The sequence below is a fragment of the Electrona antarctica genome (genome assembly GCF_951216825.1).
Source record: "Electrona antarctica genome assembly, chromosome: 3".
Classification (NCBI taxonomy): domain Eukaryota; kingdom Metazoa; phylum Chordata; class Actinopteri; order Myctophiformes; family Myctophidae; genus Electrona; species Electrona antarctica.
Window position 1 is genome coordinate 14,258,539 of NC_136808.1, and position 21,657 is coordinate 14,280,195.

At 43.8% G+C, this 21,657-nt stretch overlaps 1 protein-coding gene across 1 annotated transcript in view; it reads right to left on the reverse strand.

The window, feature by feature from the left end:
- The window catches only part of LOC306920770 (uncharacterized protein), a 79,665-nt gene extending 58,492 nt beyond the window's left edge, over positions 1-21,173 (reverse strand). Inside the window, exon 1 of the mRNA XM_079497646.1 lies at positions 21,081-21,173. The gene's annotated coding sequence lies outside the window, so the exon portion shown is untranslated. The remainder of the gene's footprint in view (positions 1-21,080) is intronic.
- Between the last annotated feature and the right edge of the window lie 484 nt (positions 21,174-21,657).

A 21,657-nucleotide genomic window follows, 5' to 3' on the forward strand; every position in this document is an offset into this window, starting at 1 on the left:
ACACAAACAATATGTTTGGACCAAACAAATAATTACAAAGAAGAAAAACAACAAAAAAAGTGTTGTAACCTGCCGTTTTTTCTTCTTTCTAATTATTTGTTCGGCCCAAAAAATTGTGTTTGTTGTCATGATTTGTCACGACTCGAGTTGGCTTTGTCCGCGGCGTAAACGTCTTTAAATAAATACTTTCTGAAATGTCTATGAGGAAAATGAACGGAGAATCATTTCCTGGTCCATGGTAGGGGGCGGGACTGCAACGCTCTATAGTTGTGCATACTAGTGTTGCACACCATGTACATCTACAATCTTAATGAGCGTGTAGATCAGCTGTTGTCAGAGAAAAGCACTGAGCATTATGCGGTCTGCATGGCAAATATCTTACGAATGTCCTTGAAACTCTTCTCGAGACACACTGACAGGTCTTGTCAAGTGAGTTCTCCTAAACGCACCTGGGATTAGCATACCAGCGGACAAATGTACTTGAATATGACATGTATGACTTAAAGGCTGTCTACTTAAAATGACTGACAGTGGCAGAATTAAGAAGTAAGTACTTTTTTTTTTACTTGACAATGTATGAATACTTTTTTACAATACAAGTCCTGTATTAAATATTGTACATGAGTTTAGGTATTATTGGCATCAAAATACTTCTCAACCTTTTTTTTCAAATATCTGATCTACAGGCTCAGTTCAGTTCAAGTTCAAATAATTCTAGTGGAGTATTTTCCACATTGCGTTACTTTCCACATACTGCTGACTGAGAGCTTGTAAGTGTGACAGACCGCTGTGTTTACAAAGCTGACACAGAGCTTCCTCCAGAACATGTTTAGCTTTTTGACGAACTCCTAAATAATGCAGTACGCATTGCTTTCTCTTCCGCAACCGACAACAGAGAACCATACATTTAAAGTGTGATCAAAAGTACATGCTTTTGAAAATACTAGTATTTCTACACAAACACAATGTGTGTCTCACAGCACAGCAGGACTGTGCATGGACAGTTAAGAAACCTGCCTACCAATGACATCACCCATGGGGATTCCAACTCCAAGCCAATAGAAACCACAGCCCTTCTTTTTCAGATTCCAGCGGGTCCCCATGCAGCCAAAGGAGTTCATGTAGCACCGCCATGCGACACGTCGTGAGCTTGTGGCAGTGTGGATGCTTTGACCCTGAGCAATTTTAAAAAAAATCTTGAAAGAGATGTGACAAATTTAAGGATATTTTTTAAATATATGTAATTTTTGAGTGGTGCAACCACTCCAACGAACAGCAATGTCCGTGTCCGTGTTTGTGTGTGACTATGTGACCAGTACCAATGAGTACCAAAAGTGGCGCTGTTGTGCCAGAAACGGAGAGAGAGAGATAGTGCTGCATGTTGCCTGCTAATGAGAGAGAGAGAGAGAGAGAGAGAGACAGACAGAGAGACAGAGAGGGGGGGGGGGGATTTGCAACACTCAGTTCACACAAGTGTGATTTTTTAATAAACATGCTATGGGGGTCCTTGAACATTTTGAGAAGCACAGATCAGTTTCCCAGTGGGCTGCAGGTAAGTGTGACAGACTGATGTGTTTACATAGTTGACACATAAGAGCTGCTTCAGGAACATTCCAGCGCAGGTTAAAGGCCTCTTGGTGGGATTATCACATGTTTAGGTACGCTCCATGTAGAGGCCAACCTGACTCTGGTTCATTAATGCAGTCAATCACACCGATCGATTCAATAGGAGAAGAACTCAACAACCTGGATCAATGTGTCTGTCTGTCTGTTGTCCCACGCCGGAAATAGCAGATCTACAAGCCACAATGTGACGTGTTGGAATTGTATAAATTGGGCGTTGAGTCCTTTGACCTGGACAAACAGGATATACTGTAACTGTACAACACTGGTAACAAGCGATATGATATATGATATAGCACCGGAATTCAAGTGGAAGACAACTTAGACAAGTGATTCACTGTTCCACTGTGTGAGTGTTTGCCAGTGACGCCTCACCGCACCCGGATCTAACCGGAGCGCTTTGGCGACGATGGACAGGCTTTGTCTCAAAAGTTCAAAGACGCAGTCCGTCACCATAATTCTAGCCCTGCCAGTGTGATGAGGACAGCGTGACAGTTGTGCAGTGTGGGCGCTTTTGTTTCCTGACGCCGCGCGAGTCTCAACACATTTCAGGTGGAGACGCGGGGGAAGGCTTTCTCCCCTTGACTGCCTCTAAGCGGCTTTCTGTCCATCACGTCAACCACAGGGAGTTTGATCACGAGCCGAGGTGGCCAGAAGGATGGCATGCTGGCATGGGCCACGACGATTGGGTTTCAGCCGGATTCCATCCATGCTACGGACGTCTGAATGATTGCTGCCGCTTGTATGCACCGACAGTACCTGTGTGTGCGCGAGCGCGCACGCACATGCACATGCACGCACACACACACACCTGCTGTAGTTCTTTAATAGACCCCCAGGTCATACAAGGCCTGTGTCAGCACTGCAGTGTTCATCTCTGCTTGGATAAGACTTGGAAATCAATGTAGATCCAAATGCACATAGACAACAAATAGTAGGAGTAGCTTGGCAAAATTAGCTAAAGTTAACTGCTGAAAAAAAAAGAAAAAGAACAGTTCCATCTACTACTTTATTATACAGGAGTGTCGCACAAAAGTAGTGAAAATAGCCGATACAAAAGGTATGGACAATCTTATGAATAAATACTATCTTTTAACTATTGTGAGCTTTGATAAATAAGCCGTTCAACAAATTAAACAAGACATATCACTTTGTTTTATGGTCGCTCATTTTTCATGTTTATATAATATCATTTTATTGAGGAATCTAAAGATCACAGAAGAGGTTTCTTACTGGGCTGTCAAGACCGGAAACCTGATGAATGTGCCAAAGAGAATACTGTCAGGTCAGAAGCAGCTGATTTACAGAGCATGTCTGGGATTAGCGTGTTGTATGAGCTATTAACAGGTATAAATTATAGATGTCATATGACTTCAAATCTATATCACAATCATGTCGATTCATTGAGATGTATAGAGAAACAAAGTATTAAATTAAATAATATATTCTAGAACTAGATTATTTGGTTATAAGTGGTTATACAGACAGTATAGTCTACTTTAGACAGACAGACAGACAGACAGACAGACAGACAGACAGACAGACAGACAGACAGACAGACAGACAGACAGACAGACAGACAGACAGACAGACAGACAGACAGACAGACAGACAGACAGACAGACAGACAGACAGACCAGTAACTAGATTAGAGGGTCAGTTCTTCAGGCAGACTAGAGGGGGACAGTCCCTAAGGTGAACCACTGATTAGGCCTTTGTGACCAGATGCACTGGCCACTAATCAAAAGGCTAAGCAGGGGTTAATGGGCGGGTCAGTGGGCGGGCCAGACAGTGTCTTTGTCCTGCCCCCTTCCTCAACCCCTCCCTAATAAGCTGACAAATAGGGCATCAAAGTCCTGACGTCACTCTGTTATCCCCTGGGTCATGGACTTTTTTTTATCCCTATTGGAAAAACCTATATGATCCTCGCATCATATAATAACTGTGTTCCAAAAATAAACAAATCAGCCTGCCTATTCTGTCTGGTATGTGACTCTTGAGTTACATTCTGATGGTCTAAGAACATTAATTGATGGAGTGGGATAGCTGCTTCAGTGATATCAGATTAATAACTGTCATGGAGTGGTATAGCTGATTCTAGTGGCAGTGATATCAGATTTGGGTTCTGTATAGCAGCTCGCGCGCCCCACATCTAACGCCACGCGTCTATGTGGCACTGCGATCTGAGTGCGACACACCCACACACACAAACAATAACAAACCGTACATTTTTTAACAAAAGGCAGACATCGATTTATTTTTATTTTTTTAGTGACCGTGATTTTTTCCGTGCTGGCAGGTTGTGTGGGTGCTCTGTAATCGGCAGTGCGGTAAATAGGTTTTCAATCTAATGGGTCCCGGGACCCAGGGGTGATCTTTTAGATGGGTCCCTGCAGGGACGTTTTATGAGTCCTACTTCAACTACGGTACTGAGTACAGTATTGCATCCCTGGACCCCCGGAGGGTGACATGACTGCATCCTTTCTAAATTTAGTGAGTCTAAGGATGCAGGCGATTTGCATCACTGAATCGGTCCATCGCATCACGGAAAGGGGAACTGCGGACAGCCACAAAGTTGGATTGAAAACGCAGTCAGTGACACATCACGGGCACAAACCACAGGCGTAAATTGACCTTCCGCATACTCTGCATACGTCACGGTCTATGACTTGGCCAACCGAACCGCGCAGAAAGGGTGTTCTTCTCATTATTGTATATAGATATTGTTACTGCTCCATATTTTTACTTTTTGTGTTTTTGAGTGGTGCAAACAACTCCAACAACCAGCTTTGTCTGTACCCGTGTATGTACCTGTATGTGGGACCCAAATAAATGACCATGGTTACTATGGTCACTGACATTACGTCAGACCACAGCTGATCAGGCTATATAAGACCTTGCACCACTCAGTTCACACAGGTGTGATTTTTTCTTAAATCAATACTCTATGATCATACTACAGCATCACAAACAACAGTATCAAAAGTAGCAGATCGACAAGGTTGAAAGAAACATGGTGCGAAGTGACTTGTTTTGAGCTTCTGCAGTTGTAATTGTATTAATATACTCTACAAGCATACCGATTGGACAACATAGATCTTTAAGGTTGGATTAAGAGAAGGACGGCAGCATTGGGTTTCCTGCTTGCTCAGCGAAGCAAACCCAAGTGGCAGTGTTGAGAGTGTGAATGAATGCTGTCCATGACCTTCACAGCATCTCCTCTCCCTGGTCTCATACCGCTGCCAACCAGCCACTATATCATCACTGTTGCCGGGCAGAAAAACTTGTATGTCCTAAACCTTTCAGGAAATGGAAAAAAAATAACCCATAGTGTTCCAATTGATTCAATTAAGTTATTATTTAACCACAAGCTCTTATTATAGAGCGTGTGGCTCTATTAATACATTATATTATAGTTCAATAATTATAAATCCCACAGACACTAAACCTCTTTCATGTTAAAAAATGCAAAACAACAACACCGTCCCGTTTTTCATTTTTGTAGACATTGACGAAGTAGCATAAATTAATGAAAAAAAACAAAAAAACAGTGAAGTTCTATGGAGATACAAGGTTTCTGCCTGACAGTAATGATATGACAAAACACAAGTGGCTTTATAAAGCTAGTTAGGTACCAGGTATACCTACAGTAAATCATTGCAATCTGGAAAGTATTTTAATTATTTTTGCGCCGGGTCTGTACTGTATATATACGGACCCCAACGTAAACTCTGTGTATATAATGGTTGAGCTCCACCGCAGCTTTTAACATTGGTCCGGTTGCTATGGCAACGCCCAGTCACCACCGGCTATGGGATGTAAAAAGTTTTCCTCGGTTACAAGCAGGATTTTCAAACCTCCATAAGTCGGAATCCAGGAGAGCTGTCCTTGGTGGATCTTCTGCCATACAAAATTTGGATGTAATTTGTGACTTTATACCGCGTCGCTCCCGACATGTAAATGCTTCTGGCGACAGGTAAACAGTGTGTGCTTGTGCCAATGATACTAAAGTGTGTGTGTGGGGTGGGCGGGCAAACTCCTCTTCTGAAAGCCATAATCTTTCACATCATCTGTTCTTCTAAAGGTTGGACCCTGTTGTGAGGTTTTATTTATTTATTTATTTATTTATTTATTTATTTATTTATTTATTTATTTATTTATTTATTTATTTATTTATTTATTTATTTATTATATTGGGCTAACAGAGAGGTTAATTTTTTCTTTTGTCGTTGTTGACATGGCTGCCAGTTCCCACCTGATGTCATGTGGGAGTTCCGACTGCTCCAGACCGTACTGAATAACTGCACGCTTGGATAACATCTTCAGTCTAGGATTTAAGTCTAAGATGATGAGGTCATTGGCATTGGATGTGTCCCATCCTCCAAAGACAATGATAAGATCTCCCACCATGCAACAATAGCACATCCTAGTCATCAAAACACATGGGCCTTCCCCCTTGGGCTCAACCATCTTCCAGGAGAAGGTCCCTGGATTGAATTTCCACAGATCATTGACGGTGTGGTTAAAGTTGCGGCCACCAAATATGTACATCTCTCCATTGTAGACAAAGGCTGAATGAGCGCAGCGTCCTTCTGGAAGAGGCTGTGCAGAAGGCACGCTTAGCCAGCATTTGGTCTCTGTGTCAAACATTCTGACATTGTTATGGTGTTCCGCATGGCCGCCAAATACAAACATCTTTGTCCCAATGATGGTGGCAGAGTGACGGTATAAATCGGGTGGTGGAGTACCTCTGGGGTTAACTAAAGACCAGACCATTGTGCTGGTGTCCAACTTGTAGATATCACTAGTGCCCACATTTAGGATACAACCTCCGAGGATATACATTATCTTTCCCAGGACACAGGCCGAGTGTTGCTCCCTTGCCTGTGGAACAGCACCAGAGATATTGGGCTTGAACCATCTGTGGGTGTCGACATCAAATGCATAAAGCACGTTGCATGGAGGAGACCCGCCCCAGATGTAGGCAGTGTCCTCTATGAGCACAGCAGTGTAGCGGCTGCGCATGGAGGGAACCTCATGGGGACAATGTCCTTCTCCAGTCGTCACTGGGGGCAATCTCATCCAGCTCAAAGACACTGTGTTGAAAATGTGCACTTCAATCTGATCACCCTCACTGTCCCCTCCAAAGCAGTACACCTTGGGCCTCACAGCTACCGCTGCTTGGAGTGGTCCCTCCGGTCTTCCTTTCAGATGTAGAGTCCAGTTTAACATTTCACTCACCAGAACCACCGTCTATCACTTGCTGGAAATTAGCTTACAGGGGAATTTGCTCGAAGGCGGGTCAATATGTGAACAGCAGGAAAATAAAACAACTAAAAGATGTTTTGCATATTGGACAATTCTTTTTAAAGGACAACTACACCTTTGTGATGACAACATTGTGATGCCATTGCGTGATGATGACATTAAGTTAGAATAGCTAATGACATTACTCAAACGGAATATTATGGCTTTTTTGCAAAGTCTATAGTCTTTTCAATACCTTTCAAGTTTGATTTTATACAGATCTTTTGTAAACTTAAGATAAACATTTAATTCTACCAACTTTATACAATTAGTATACAATGTTCAACCTAAAAAGGCTGCTCTCTGATTGTATGCAACAAAACTATTAGATTTTTTTGATTAAATTAACTAATCAAATGTCAAAATTCGATAAGAATTTATTTAGTTGAGCACAGCCCTAAATACACAGCAAAATCCCAAATGTAACCAAAGGTCCATTTGGTTACATTTGGTCTCGGAGTTACTGAAGGAGACAGGGGGGTCCCTGGCGTCAGGCTACAAATGGGGGGTAACCCGAAAGCTAATCTCACTCACACACACACACACACACACACACACACACACACACACACACACACACACACACACACACACACACACACACACACACACACACACACACACACACACACACACACACACACACACACACACACACACTGAAATCGGACATGACATGCTGTATGCATTTCAACTGAGCTAAACAAATGCTTAGTCAAGCCGTGACAAATGCCCTGAGGTGTTCCACCTGGCAGTGTACGAGGATCCCTGCTGTTCAGTTCACTATAGCTTAAATTATACATGCACCTGTCTATCAAACATGTTTACATCAAGTGTTAAAGGCTGAGGAGCTCATGACCAGTATGAATGTGTTCACATGACTTATACAATTAATAGAAAAAAATCACACCCGTATGAACTGAGTGGTGTAAGGTCTTATATAGACTGATCAGCTGTGGTCTGACGTAATGTCTGACGTAATGAAATCACACCCGTGTGAACTGGGTGACCATAGCAACCATGCTCATTTTTTGGTACGAACAGACAGACAGACACGTAAACTAACAAAGCCAGTTGTAGGAGTGGTTTACACCACTCAAAAACAACACACAAAGAACTTAACATTATGGGACGAGTTTTGGGTCATGGACCCATTTTTACGGGTAAATATCACTATTTTTTTTGTTTCCAACATTTTGTTTTTAATTAGTATTGTTTCAACAGAAACAAATGTAATAATTTCACAGATACAAATAAAATTCCATTAAAAATAGTAGTAAAAATAGCAGACATATACAAGCTTACAACGATTGTAGCTTGTAGATTGGCTATTTTCGCTAGTTTGGGTCCTAGGGAGACATTACATTCTGGGGAGACGTTAAATTTCTCTTTTGGGTCTCGAGCTAAAAGTTTGGGAACCAAATGAGAAGTCCCTCAGACATGCCATCTACCATTCTGAACAGGAGTGTTGGGTTGGGTTCTACCATTCTGAACAGGAGTGTTGGGTTGGGTTCTACCATTCTGAACAGGAGTGTTGGGTTGGGTTCTACCATTCTGAACAGGAGTGTTGGGTTGGGTTCTACCATTCTGAACAGGAGTGTTGGGTTGGGTTCTACCATTCTGAACAGGAGTGTTGGGTTGCGTTCTACCATTCTGAACAGGAGTGTTGGGTTGGGTTCTACCATTCTGAACAGGGGTGTTGGGTTGGGTTCTACCATTCTGAACAGGAGTGTTGGGTTGGGTTCTACGATTCTGAACAGGAGTGTTGGGTTGGGTTCTACCATTCTGAACAGGGGTGTTGGGTTGGGTTCTACCATTCTGAACAGGAGTGTTGGGTTGGGTTCTACCATTCTGAACAGGAGTGTTGGGTTGGGTTCTACCATTCTGAACAGGAGTGTTGGGTTGGGTTGGGTTCAATTAATTTTGAACAGGAGTGTTGGGTTGGGTTCTACCATTCTGAACAGGAGTGTTGGGTTGGGTTGGGTTCAATTAATTTTGAACAGGAGTGTTGGGTTGGGTTCTACCATTCTGAACAGGAGTGTTGGGTTGGGTTGGGTTCAATTAATTTTGAACAGGAGTGTTGGGTTGGGTTCTATCATTATGAACAGGAGTGTTGGGTTGGGTTCTATCATTCTGAACAGGAGTGTTGGGTTGGGTTCTATCATTATGAACAGGTGTGTTGGGTTGGGTTCTACCATTCTGAACAGGAGTGTTGGGTTGGGTTGGGTTCTATCATTATGAACAGGTGTGTTGGGTTGGGTTCTACCATTCTGAACAGGAGTGTTGGGTTGGGTTCTACCATTCTGAACAGGAGTGTTGGGTTGGGTTCTACCATTCTGAACAGGAGTGTTGGGTTGGGTTCTACCATTCTGAACAGGAGTGTTGGGTTGGGTTCTTCATATTCAGTCATAATTCAAAGCATGAGGATGTTGAGTTAGGTTTTCTATAAAGAAAACAATGCAACATAAGATTTCACAGCAGAATAAAGTCAAGTCAAGTAACGGTAGAGACCAGAAAAAGGGTGCTGTGTCTACAGAAATCATTTTTTGAGCTGCTTTCTGCCATGCATTTGTTAAAGACCAGCTGCATGGACTCTACTCCTCTTCCCAGCACTGAGCATCGCATTTTAGCGCTCTCTCTCAGGGTCCAGCTTCATTTAACCGGAGCGCCCATGGTGTTTCAAGTGTTGAGTATATTATAACATCCCAGTCATTTACCACCTAGCCTCGGAAACCCAGACGTTTTTATTTCCAGGGAGAAAAAAAAAGTCTGGGGCCGAGTCCACTTCAATTCGGCATACAGTAGTGCAAACGTTGCTCACTCTCTGCTGATTTCTGATCGTCTGCACCTTTGTGTGTTTCCATGTTCATCTGGAAGCAAACCGCAAAAACAAATTCCCAGAACCTGCAAATGTGCTTGGCGAACTAAAGTGATTTTGATTAAAACAATAACAAAAGGGAAGTTTGTTAAGGAAGAGAAAAAAAAGAAAGAAATAAAAAAGAAATCACCATCAATAACCATGAAATCCCTGAGCAAATGTTTGTGGTGAAAACCATGTGATCCAGCTATGAGTAGGTATTGTTGCCGGCCGAAACCTTGTATCTCTCCATTTCCCTACTTTTCTTTTGTATTCATTTTTAAAAAACCATAAATCAATGTCCTACTTTGTCGTACAAGACTGTTGCACAAAGGTAGCAAAAATAGCAAAATGAGCTTATCTACAAGCTCACAATGTGTCGCGATGAGACGCGTATTTTTGAAACATTTTGAAAGTGAAAGTAAAATTGGTTAAGCGTGTCTGTGTGTTTTATAAATAATAATATTGATGCTTGTGACTTAAACAAATTAACATTTCATAAAAAAGTTACCTTTTTAGATATCCAGTAGGCTACAAGCTGTCTGTCCGACAGCAATACTGGTTGCCTTATAAATATCCTGTGCTTGTCTGACTGTAGGTGGTATACGCATGACCTTTTGACCAGTTGACCTCTGCTGGGTGGAGCCCTCTCCACTGGCTAATCTCTAATTGCCTCCTGGTTGGTTCCACTCTAATTCATTACATCCCATAATAATACATCCCTCCTCTTAAAAACCTCTAGGGGGCGTGTCCACAGAAAGTGTTTTTTAAGCGTAGCAGAGCTTTGGGTATCCTACAGCGTGCCTCTTACTAAGCGCACGGAACGTTTATTGACACCCGCACCGTTCGAACCTATGAACCGTCACTGTGCTCGAATGTCGTGTCATCTGCATCATTAGCATTAATCGCTTCTAATGTTCATGGTAAAGATTCAAAGTCAGGTGGTAAATAGACTGGAACTCACCTATGCTTTCTATGGCATAGGCAGCTCCCGGCAGGATCCACCGGGCGAAACTACACGCAGCTGCGCGACATGAGACTAATTAATTAGAGCGATAGAGAGAGAGAGTGTGTGTGCATATGTGTGTGCGTGTCTGCGTCAATTTAACAAAGGTGCAGATGATCAGAAATCAGCAGAGAGTGAGCGACGTTTGCACTACTGTATGCCGAATTGAAGTGGACTCGGGCCACAGACTTTTTTTTTCTCCCTGGAAATAAAAACGTCTGGGTTTCCGAGGCTAGGTGGTAAATGACTGGGATGTTATAATATACACAACACTTGAAACACCATGGGCGCTCCGGTTAAATAAAGCTGGACCCAGAGAGAGAGCGATGCTCAGTGCTGGGAAGAGGAGTAGAGTCCATGCAGCTGGTCTTTAACAAATGCATGGCAGAAAGCAGCTCAAAACATTATTTCTGTAGACACAGCACCCTTTTTCTGGTCTCTACCGTTCCTTGTTGACTTAATTCGGCTGTGAAATCTTATGTTGCATTGTTTTCTTTATAGAAAACCTAACTCAATATCCTCATGCTTTGAATTATGACTGAATATGATCTGTGTTTGACTCTACAACAAGCACAAACATATAAATCAGGCTTGAGAGGAACAGTAACATTTCTGAAGATCGCATAGCAACGAAATGAACATTTTCAGTTTGGCAACCCCGGCTTGAGAGTTTTAATTTGTTCATCTCGATGGAACGACAATGGGAACAATGACCTGAAGAGTTATAGTGGCACTGAGGGGACCTCAGTCTATTAAGAAGCACCACAGCTGTGATGGAGGTCTGGACAGAGTGAACTTGACTAAAGATTACAGACTGTAACAGTTCCGTTGACAGACAGTAAAAATTGCACGTTGCATAATGCAACGCCTGGTAATGGCCCTCCGTAAAAGACAGTGACCCTCAGTAGCTAATGAATGATAAAAAGGCCTTCTATGTCCATTGTACAATAGAGTTATTTTTGAAGAATATATCTTAGTCTATTAACTTCTGGCCGGTGGAAGAGGCTGATCGTATGGCAGGGTTGTGGATACTAGCAGACTTATAGCAGGGGTCAGTCAGTTGTCTCATTCATTGGCATTTAAAATGATTTGCATTATGCCTCTCGCATACATAGTCATTAAACACAGGTGTCCAGGATTACTGTCTAGATGAAGTGTATTGTCTGTTTTTTATATTAACTGGCGTATGCAGACGTGACATAAGAACTATGAGACAATATCTAACTGGACAATAATTTAGTTGACGAATTACCTTGTATTTTTATCTCTAGTGTGGCTTCTGTTCTGGAGCTAATAACCTTGCTTGAGCTTGTTACCATAATTTGAGAACAACCTGCAATAGTATTACAGAGTGTGTGTGTGTGTGTGTGTGTGTGTGTGTGTGTGTGTGTGTGTGTGTGTGTGTGTGTGTGTGTGTGTGTGTGTGTGTGTGTGTGTGTGTGTGAGCAAGCGAGCGAGCTTGTGGGCATGCATGCGCACGTGTGTCTGTGTAAGCGCCGTCTATTAATTTTGGAAATAAATAGGTCATGTTAAACATTGAATAATAACACATATACTAAGCTAAATAAAATAAATACAACATCTACGACTGCTAGTTAAAATCTTTGTTTTAAGTTATTACAGACTGTCACTGTTACTAATAAGTTACTGAAAGGATATACCTGCTATATGTCGTCCTAGATGACTGCTTTCTGTTGAATGTAGAATCAAATATGATGACTTCTAGCCATGTAATAACAGCAGTGTGCGTCACAATAACATACTGTACATAATCAATAACATACTGTACATAATCATCAGTTCAGTGAAACTGTCCTGCTCTAAACAGGCCACCTCATGCTTCCATTATACTCCATGCAACACATTGTGAGCTTGTAGATCAACTATTTCTGCGACGCGACAAACTATAGATCAGGCTTCATTCAGCCCCCAGTGTGACATCTCACACTCATCAACACACACACACACACACACACACACACACACACACACACACACACACACACACACACACACACACACACACACACACACACACACACACACACACACACACACACACACACACACACACACACACACACACACACACAGTTTGTTATGCAGCTTCTCATTCAGACCACTGCCAGAAAACCCTCACAAAGTCCTTCCATAACTCTTGCGGCGGTGAAAGATTTTTAATTAAATGAAGACAGCTGGCTGAACCATGAACATGTCACAAATAGTTTTCTCTCCCAAAGATCCGCCTCCACCCGATCGAGAGCAACCCCGCGCCTCGGATTGCGGGGCGATCTCTGCCTTTTTGAAGAACTTGTTAATCACGTCGCCTTCTTAATTTAATTATCAACCGCCGTGGATTGATGCACCCGGGGACGGCAGGGATGAGGAGAAAGCGAGGGAATTCAATCGCTTTCCGTCCGCTTATGGCTTGTCACCTGTCCCCTCTCTCTGTATTATATATTGATATGCGGCTGACCCTAAGCATTTGGCGTATTGGATTTTTTTATTGTTCACCTTTGAGCCTGAGCTAAAGAATTGCTACTGACCCTCAATGTGAATGCTGGATCCAGTGTGTGTGTGTGTGTGTGTGTGTGTGTGTGTGTGTGTGTGTGTGTGTGTGTGTGTGTGTGTGTGTGTGTGTGTGTCTATGTGTGTCTATGTGTGTGTGTCTATGTGTCTATGTGTGTGTGTGTGTGTGTGTGTGTGTGTGTGTGTGTGTGTGTGTGTGTGTGTGTGTGTGTGTGTGTGTGTGTGTGTGTGTGTGTGTGTGTGTGTGTGTGCATCTGCATTTGAACATGCGAGTACATGTCGTGTAAGGTTGCCAGTGAAAGACCCCCAATTTTTTTTTACACAACCCCGGTGTTAATTGAACTCTGAGAATGTCCAAGTAGAACCAGATCTCGGAGTTACTGGCCCATAAGGGTCCATTTGGTTCCTTACTATCAATCACTTAGCTGCATGGGACCCCATCCAACCCCACATTGAGAAACAGGGCTTTAGTGCACATGACACTATAGGTTTATTTGGACCACAAACAGGATGGGTTGTTGTTTTGGGTCAAAGGTTCTGGAAAGAAAGAAGAGGGGAGCACGCCTTGATGTGGTGGGGGGGGGGGGGGGGGGAGTGGTTGGCCCCCGAGGGCCGAGTGCAGGAGCTGCAGAGTTGGAAGGTCAGGTTCATAAATTGTTATCGTTGGACCAGGGGCCTAATTGAAAAGGCTGGATTAGGAGCAGGACCCCTGATCTGTGGCCCCTCGGGGGGCCCCGGGCCCCTCCCCAATGACCCCTAGGGTCTCCACACACTCACTTACTCCAATTTGGACGGTCTGAGTCTGTCATCTTGTGTATTGGTGCTACAAGACGAGGGATAAAATGCAAATGTGGTTTCAAATGTTTAAGCAAATAAGTAAAATTTGATTCTTGTTATCAGCTATTTTTGATAATTGTGAAAATGTATTTAAATTTATTTGAACATTTTTCACATATGACAGATGCCCAAAACATAGGGTTGCTAGGTTGAAAGTGTTTCTCTGGTTTTCTGCAAATTGAGAAACTGTCATTCATTAAATTAAGCCATCGATATGTATAGCACAATGGCTCTTGCATTATGATTATCTGCATCCCCATGTCCATCCACAAGTTACTATAAAATAGCCACAAAGGTAATTTGGGTAATGGTTACAAACAATTCTCAAAACCATACATTTACTGTCGACCACAGAGCCTAGGTTTTACTGTTTTTGGCTGAACCTCAAAAGCTGGACCCGCCCAGACTGGTTGGCCCAATAACAAACGAGACTATAGCAGAGCAATCGCCCCTCTTTTCTTATCATTTGCAGGGCTCGGTGAATATGTTGTGTAAGGCAGAGACTTAGGTATAGACAGAGTTACGCAAACTGCGTTCACTTCATGGGGCCAGTCCAATGGCGGCTCTCCTACACAGACTTCTATTGAGAATGGGGGTAACCAACTGGGACAAGTCCTGGACCGGAAGTAGGCAGAAATGCATTGGACCCAGGCAACTTAAATTCAATTTATTTGAGATTGTTTTGTAGTAATAGTACAACATAAACATTAAAGAGACTTTAGTTGTTACTGTACAATAGTTGGCATGTTGCGCACATGCTTAAAATAGCTCTTATTTGCGCCGCCCTCGTTGAAAACAATGTATTTCCAACTCCAGCTTGTCTCAGTTCAGGCTGCATGAACAGTGCTCGAGCACTCGGTTTCCGCCCCCTCAATATCGTAACTCTTCTATTAGATGGCTCTGGTGTAAGGGTGCTTCAAAGACACTAAGTTTTATATAATATGCATTAGGCCCAGAATTGCCAAATGGGACCACATCTGACCTCATCACATTTGTGATGACGGCTATGTCCGTTTTTAGCCCAAGGAGTGTTTTTTGTGCAAAACTAATGCTTGGAATGGATTTAGAATCATTAAGTTTCATATGTCACAAAGAATAATGACATTCTGAATATTTTGCCTTATATAGGATGCTAATGGTATGGTCACATATTATGCTAATTACTCAAATTGCTCAACGTGCAACTTTTAGCAACCAGGCTTAATCTCATCTGCTAAGCCTATAGATGAAATTTGAATCATAAAAGTTTTATGATTCACCATTTCTGGGTCTAACATGGGACAAAATAATGACAGAAAAGTACAGTTTGAGTAAATGTACTTAGTTACTTTCCACCCAGTGTTCATTTTGACAGATTTTTTTTTATATTTTGATTAAAATTCCACTAAAGGTCTCCACACACCGGGCGCGAATTGGATGCGAATTCGGATTTTTCGGTTTTCCGAAAAACGCGGTCGGTGTGCAACCACCTTTAGTGTCCCTCCCTAACATACAGTGTTGATGAAATTGTCAATACGTTTAATTGTCAATTTAGTTATAGCTTTTGTCATCATAGCTTACATTTTATATAGTTTTCATCAGTGAAAATGTCTGAAAAAAACAGTTTTTAAATTCATACTGCACCACATTTAATAACGTATCCCCCCCCCCTTCCACCCTCATGTGGGATGGGATTGATTGACTCATCCAATGTACCACCGTCACACTCCCTCCATGTGCAGACTATTCATGTGGTTTTCCGCTATCTGTGCTGTTCATCTGTGTATCCGTGTTGGAGCAGTTGTTTGAGCTGACCCCACTCATGTGTTGACAAAAGCAGCGTGTCTCTTCCAAAGCCCCGGGCCCGTCCCACCCCTGTCCCCCTCCCCTGTCCCTTATGGACACGGATCACGGCTCAGGGACATGGATCTCTCCGGCAAACAAAGCAATCATAGGCCTGAATGGCGGATGGCTGTGAAACCCGATCCCATGTCTCTGTGCATTCTACACAGGTAACACATAGAAGGGTTCCCTTTGAAGGGGTCTGGTATGCGTAGTGGGCACTACGCTAAATAAGGCGTAGGACCCTGTCGTTTCACACGTTGAGGAAATCCATCCGGGCCGGGCTATTGTTGTGGATAATAGGCAGGAGACAGTTAAACATATCATTTTGACACGTTGTGTCTTATAACATGAACAGTTTTACTGTGCCATAGGTGTAGGGTGGGAGGCTGGGCCTCTCTATCACATTACATTACCTACCACCAGAAGAGAGAGAGAGGTGAGGATGTTGTCCTCTCTCTCTCTCACCCTCTTATTCACCCCATTCTTGTCATAGTACCCGTTCAGTGCTGTAAAGTATCTTGCCACAAATAAATGAATGTACGAAATTCAATCCGGCTTCAGAACATCCCACTCCACTGACACATGCCTCCTCTATTGAGGTGGACGCTGGCAAATACTGCGGCATGGTCATGCTGGACCTCCAAAAGGCTTTTGACACCGTGAACTACTCCATACAGTTTAACAAGCTAAAAGCAATTGGTATTGATAGCACATCAGTGAGCTGGATGCAATCCTACCTGGAGGGGAGAGAACAGATGGTGGAGGTGAACAGAACACTCCCCCCCTCCCAGTGAGCTGTGGCGTTCCACAAGGAAGCATACTAGGACCTTTACTGTTCCTAATGTAAACGACATGACATCAGCTCACAGATGACACAGGTTGCAGGTTGAAAAGGCCCTCAGCTCTGAACTAGGTAGAATCTGCACCTGGCAGACTATCTTTACACCTGGGAAAAACGGAATCCATTCTTTTTGGATCAAGCCGTAATCTCAGCAAGGTAGATGGCTTCTTGGTTAGAGTGGGTGACAATATTATCACACGACAAGATGAAATTACCTTCCTAGGTTCCATCCTGGAGGCAAATCTTTCCCGTGATAAAATGGCCACCAACGTAATCAAAAAAGTCAACCAAAGAACAAGATTCCTATACAGGATCTCCTCACTGGTCGACACACCTTGAAACACCTTGAAGACCTTAACAGGAGCCCTAGTACAAGGTTTCTTCTACTATGCCTGCATGCACCTCTTGGTACCACAGCACCTCAAATGCCCTTAATTGACGAAATGTTTAGCAGATGGTATATGCTTTTTCCCCCAAAAAAACGTCCCCCAAAAAAACCGTCCATCTCTGTTTCCCTTTTGTGCCCATATACTGTATGGAGATCTCTCGTGCCCATTTGGAGATGCCTGATATGAATCAGCTGGGGTTGCCATAATCAATTGGCCATGCCAGAGCTTTCACTGAAAGTCCTGGACAAGCACTTATCCGACTGACCTGACCCTGGGCACTGCACTGCCTCGGGTCATCTACTGTGGATCATTTGAAGTCACTCATCGAACGGTTCTTGAGATACGTGGATTACAGACGTACATACATACGTAGAGATTCCCTACATTTATTGTGACTAGAGCGGTGCCCATTGGGCACTGGCCTACTTGGAACGATGCAAGTTGGAAATGCATGCCACACCCTATTTATGTTATTATGTCTGTGTCCCTTTTATGCCCATATAGTTCTTTGTCAGGCATGCCCAAATATGGAGTCTATGCAGATGTCAGAACATTATTGTGATGTCAGAACAGGCCAGATCCATATATGGAGATATAGGGGGGATCAGGTGTGATCAATGTACATTGGCTATGTGCAGTATTTAGTACGAACGGTTCTTGAGTTACGCGGATCACAGATGTACACACGTAGACCCAGAGACGTAGTAGAACAGTGCCGATTTGGATAATAAAGGGCGAGGTTGTGCATAATTGTGATGTCAGAACATGTCACAGGCCAGCTCCATATATGGAGATCTAGGGATGATCTGGATTTGGGCCCTGTCCGGAGCCTGGGCAGAGGGTTTTGTGCTGGTTCTGGACAACCGGTGATCCGACAGACTTGACACCGGGCACTGCACTCCCTGTGACGGTGTGGTACGCGTGTGTCAAATTGAAGTCGGTGGGGCAAACGGTTCTCGAGTTACATGGATTAATACAGACGTACACACGTACGTACACGTAGAGACATGGTGCATTTATATATGTGCAGTATTTAGTATAGCATAAGTATAAAATAGGGCTTAAAGGAGCACTTCACCCATTTCAACATCTTCTTGAAATGTGATCCTCACTAATGCTCATTATACCATGGCACCATTTCTGTCTACTCATCTGTGGGCTGTGGACAGTTCGATTGATTGTTGCAACCAAAGAGTAGACGATACTCCAGCAAGAGTCCAGCATGCTCTAAACTGCACCAGTACATCACTGGCATCCTGGTCTCTCTCTACCAGACCAGTACATCACTGGTAACAGACCAGTACATCACTGGTATCATAGATACCAGACCAGTACATCACTCATGGTACTCTACCAGACCAGTACATCACTGGTATCATAGACTCTACCAGACCAGTACATCACTCATGGTCTCCTGGAAAGGTCTGTTATCATCCCCCCGAACCCTCCAAACTGGGGTCCCACAGGGATCTGTACTTGGTCCCCTCCTTTTCTCACTGTACACTAAATCCCTTGGCACTATCATCTCTGCCCACAATATATCCTATCACTGTTATGCCGATGACACACAACTGTTTCTATCCTTCCCCCCCTCTGCCACCCAGGTGGAAGAGCGCATCACTGCTTGCCTGGCTGACATCTCACAGTGGATGTCCTCCAACCACCTCAAGCTGAACCCAGACAAGACTGAGCTTCTCTTCTTCCCAGCTAAGTCCTGCCCGATGCGGGAGCTAACTATTTCCGTAGACAACGCCCTGGTAACGTCTGTCCCAACAGCCAGGAACCTTGGTGTTGTCCTGGACAGTCAGCTCTCGTTCAAAACTCACATCACAGCTGTCACTCGATCCTGTAGGTTCACACTCTATAACATACGACGAATTAGACCGTTCCTCACCCAGGAATCATCCCAGCTCCTAATCCAGACAACAGTCCTGTCAAAACTTGACTATTGTAACTCTCTCCTTACTGGCCTACCGGCATGTGCACTGAAGCCTCTCCAACTGATCCAAAATGCCGCAGCTCGCTTGGTCTTCAACCAGCCAAAATTCTCACATGTCTCCCCCCTGCTCCGCTCCCTGCACTGGCTCCCGGTCGCTGCCCGCACAGAATACAAAACTCTGATGTTGGCATTTAAAGCAACCAAAGGTATGGCTCCCCCATATCTTGCCAGCATGATTGAACCCTACAAACCCTCCCGCGCACTCAGATCAGCCAACGCAGGGAAGCTGGAAGTACCCTCACTAAAAACGCCGGGACAACGCTCCACACGTCCCAAACTCTTCTCCCTTCTGGCCCCAAAACTGTGGAATGCACTTCCCGTTGCAATCAGAACTGCAGCATCACTCCCGATCTTCCGCCGTAGTCTGAAAACCCACCTTTTCAGACTCCATCATGGCCCATAGCACTTACCCTACCCCCTTAGACAGCACTTCTTAGACTTATATAGCATTTGAAACAGACTTATAGCATGTCATGTAGACAGCACAATAAGTGCATTGTATGTAGTCATAGCACTTCATAGTATATATGTACAGCATAGTATAGCACATATGTGTAGTTTATATGTATAGTGTCATTATATAGATATGTTCTAGTTATAGTTTATATGTATAGTGTCATTATATAGATATGTTCTAGTCACGGTCTTAGCTTACGCATGTTTCGCGATAAATGCATTTTGTTACATATGTGATGTATTCCCATGCTTTTTGTTCTTGCCTATTGTAAGTCGCTCTGGATTAAGAGCGTCTGCTAAATGCCTAAATTGTAAATTGTAAATTGTATCATAGACTCTACCAGACCAGTAAATCACTGGTATCATAGACTCTACCAGACCAGTACATCACTCATGGTATCATAGACTCTACCAGACCAGTAAATCACTGGTATCATAGACTCTACCAGACCAGTACATCACTGGTAACAGACCAGTACATCACTGGTATCAGTGACCAGACCAGTACATCACTCATGGTATCATAGACTCTACCAGACCAGCACATCACTGGTAACAGACCAGTACATCACTGGTATCAGTGACCAGACCAGTACATCACTCATGGTATCATAGACTCTACCAGACCAGTACATCACTGGTATCCAGTGTCAAACAGTTGTCAGTGTCATTGTCACCAATGTCCAGGGACAAAGTTATGCCCACATGTTATCGACCCATTCATCGATCGATGCAAGTTGGGAATGCATGCCCCACCTGTAGCACCCATTGTGCCTGCCTGCCTGCCAGCCTGCCTGCCTGCCTGCCTGCCTGCCAGCCTGCCTGCCTGCCTGCCTGCCTGCCTCGAGTGTGGAGTCCAGGTCATCAGTGCTATGAATTCATGTTGATGACGTCAGACTACTCATATATGGGGATTTACAGGTATAGATAATCTTTGGCGACAACCGCCAATTCATTCAGACTTGCCGCATAATCATGTCATGCATTTCTAATAGGATTACAAGTGTAGAAATGATTACAAATGCTATAAGTATGTTAGGCTACTAAAATGGCACACGTGCGCGCACGCGCACACACGCACACATGCACACACACACACCACACACACACACACACACACACACACACACACAATAACAGCATGGATACATTCTGTGTCAATATGTCAGCCTTCTGTTTGTAGACAATACAATTAAGACAATACAGTTCTACCCCCCCCCCCCCCCACACACACACACACACACACACACACACACACACACACACACACACACACACACACACACACACACACACACACACACACTCACACACTCACACACACACGTGGCTCTAGGCTACTTTATGGTTATGAGGTGTGAAGCCCACTCTACCCCCATCCCCCTCCCTCCCACCCGGTCCCCAGTGTCCACCTGGGGGTCCCAGGACAGCAGTTGTGGAGGACGGCTGCTCCGCTCTGGTGGGGTGGGCTGGCAGGGCTCTCTCTTCTTTAAGGTGTAACAGAAACAATCCCATTAAGTGGAGGATCGCCTTTCACTCAGATTACTGAGCATCTGTCACTCCCACTGGAGGGAGGGGGCATGGGCAAGGTCACCACGTCTGTGACACACGCACACACACACACGCGCGCGCGCGCACGCACGCACGCACACACGCACACGCACACGCACACCCGGTCAAATTTACAATTTCATACAATTTTTGGTGTGCAACACTCGCACGCAACACTCGCACGCAATTATAAATCAGGCATAACAAATCAAACACCAACCTGAATCTTTTCCTAATCGTAAGCCTATAACTATAGTCCAAGTTTTTTTTTTAACCATAAAACAACCATTTCTGTTATGAAGACAGGAAAATGGTCCACTCCTCACAATGTCTATAGTTCTCAAATTCTACTGTACTTGTGGGGACATTTGGAGCTTACAAGTTTATATTGTAATACAAGCACACACAGGGTCATACCCTGAAGAAGGCAACTTGTTT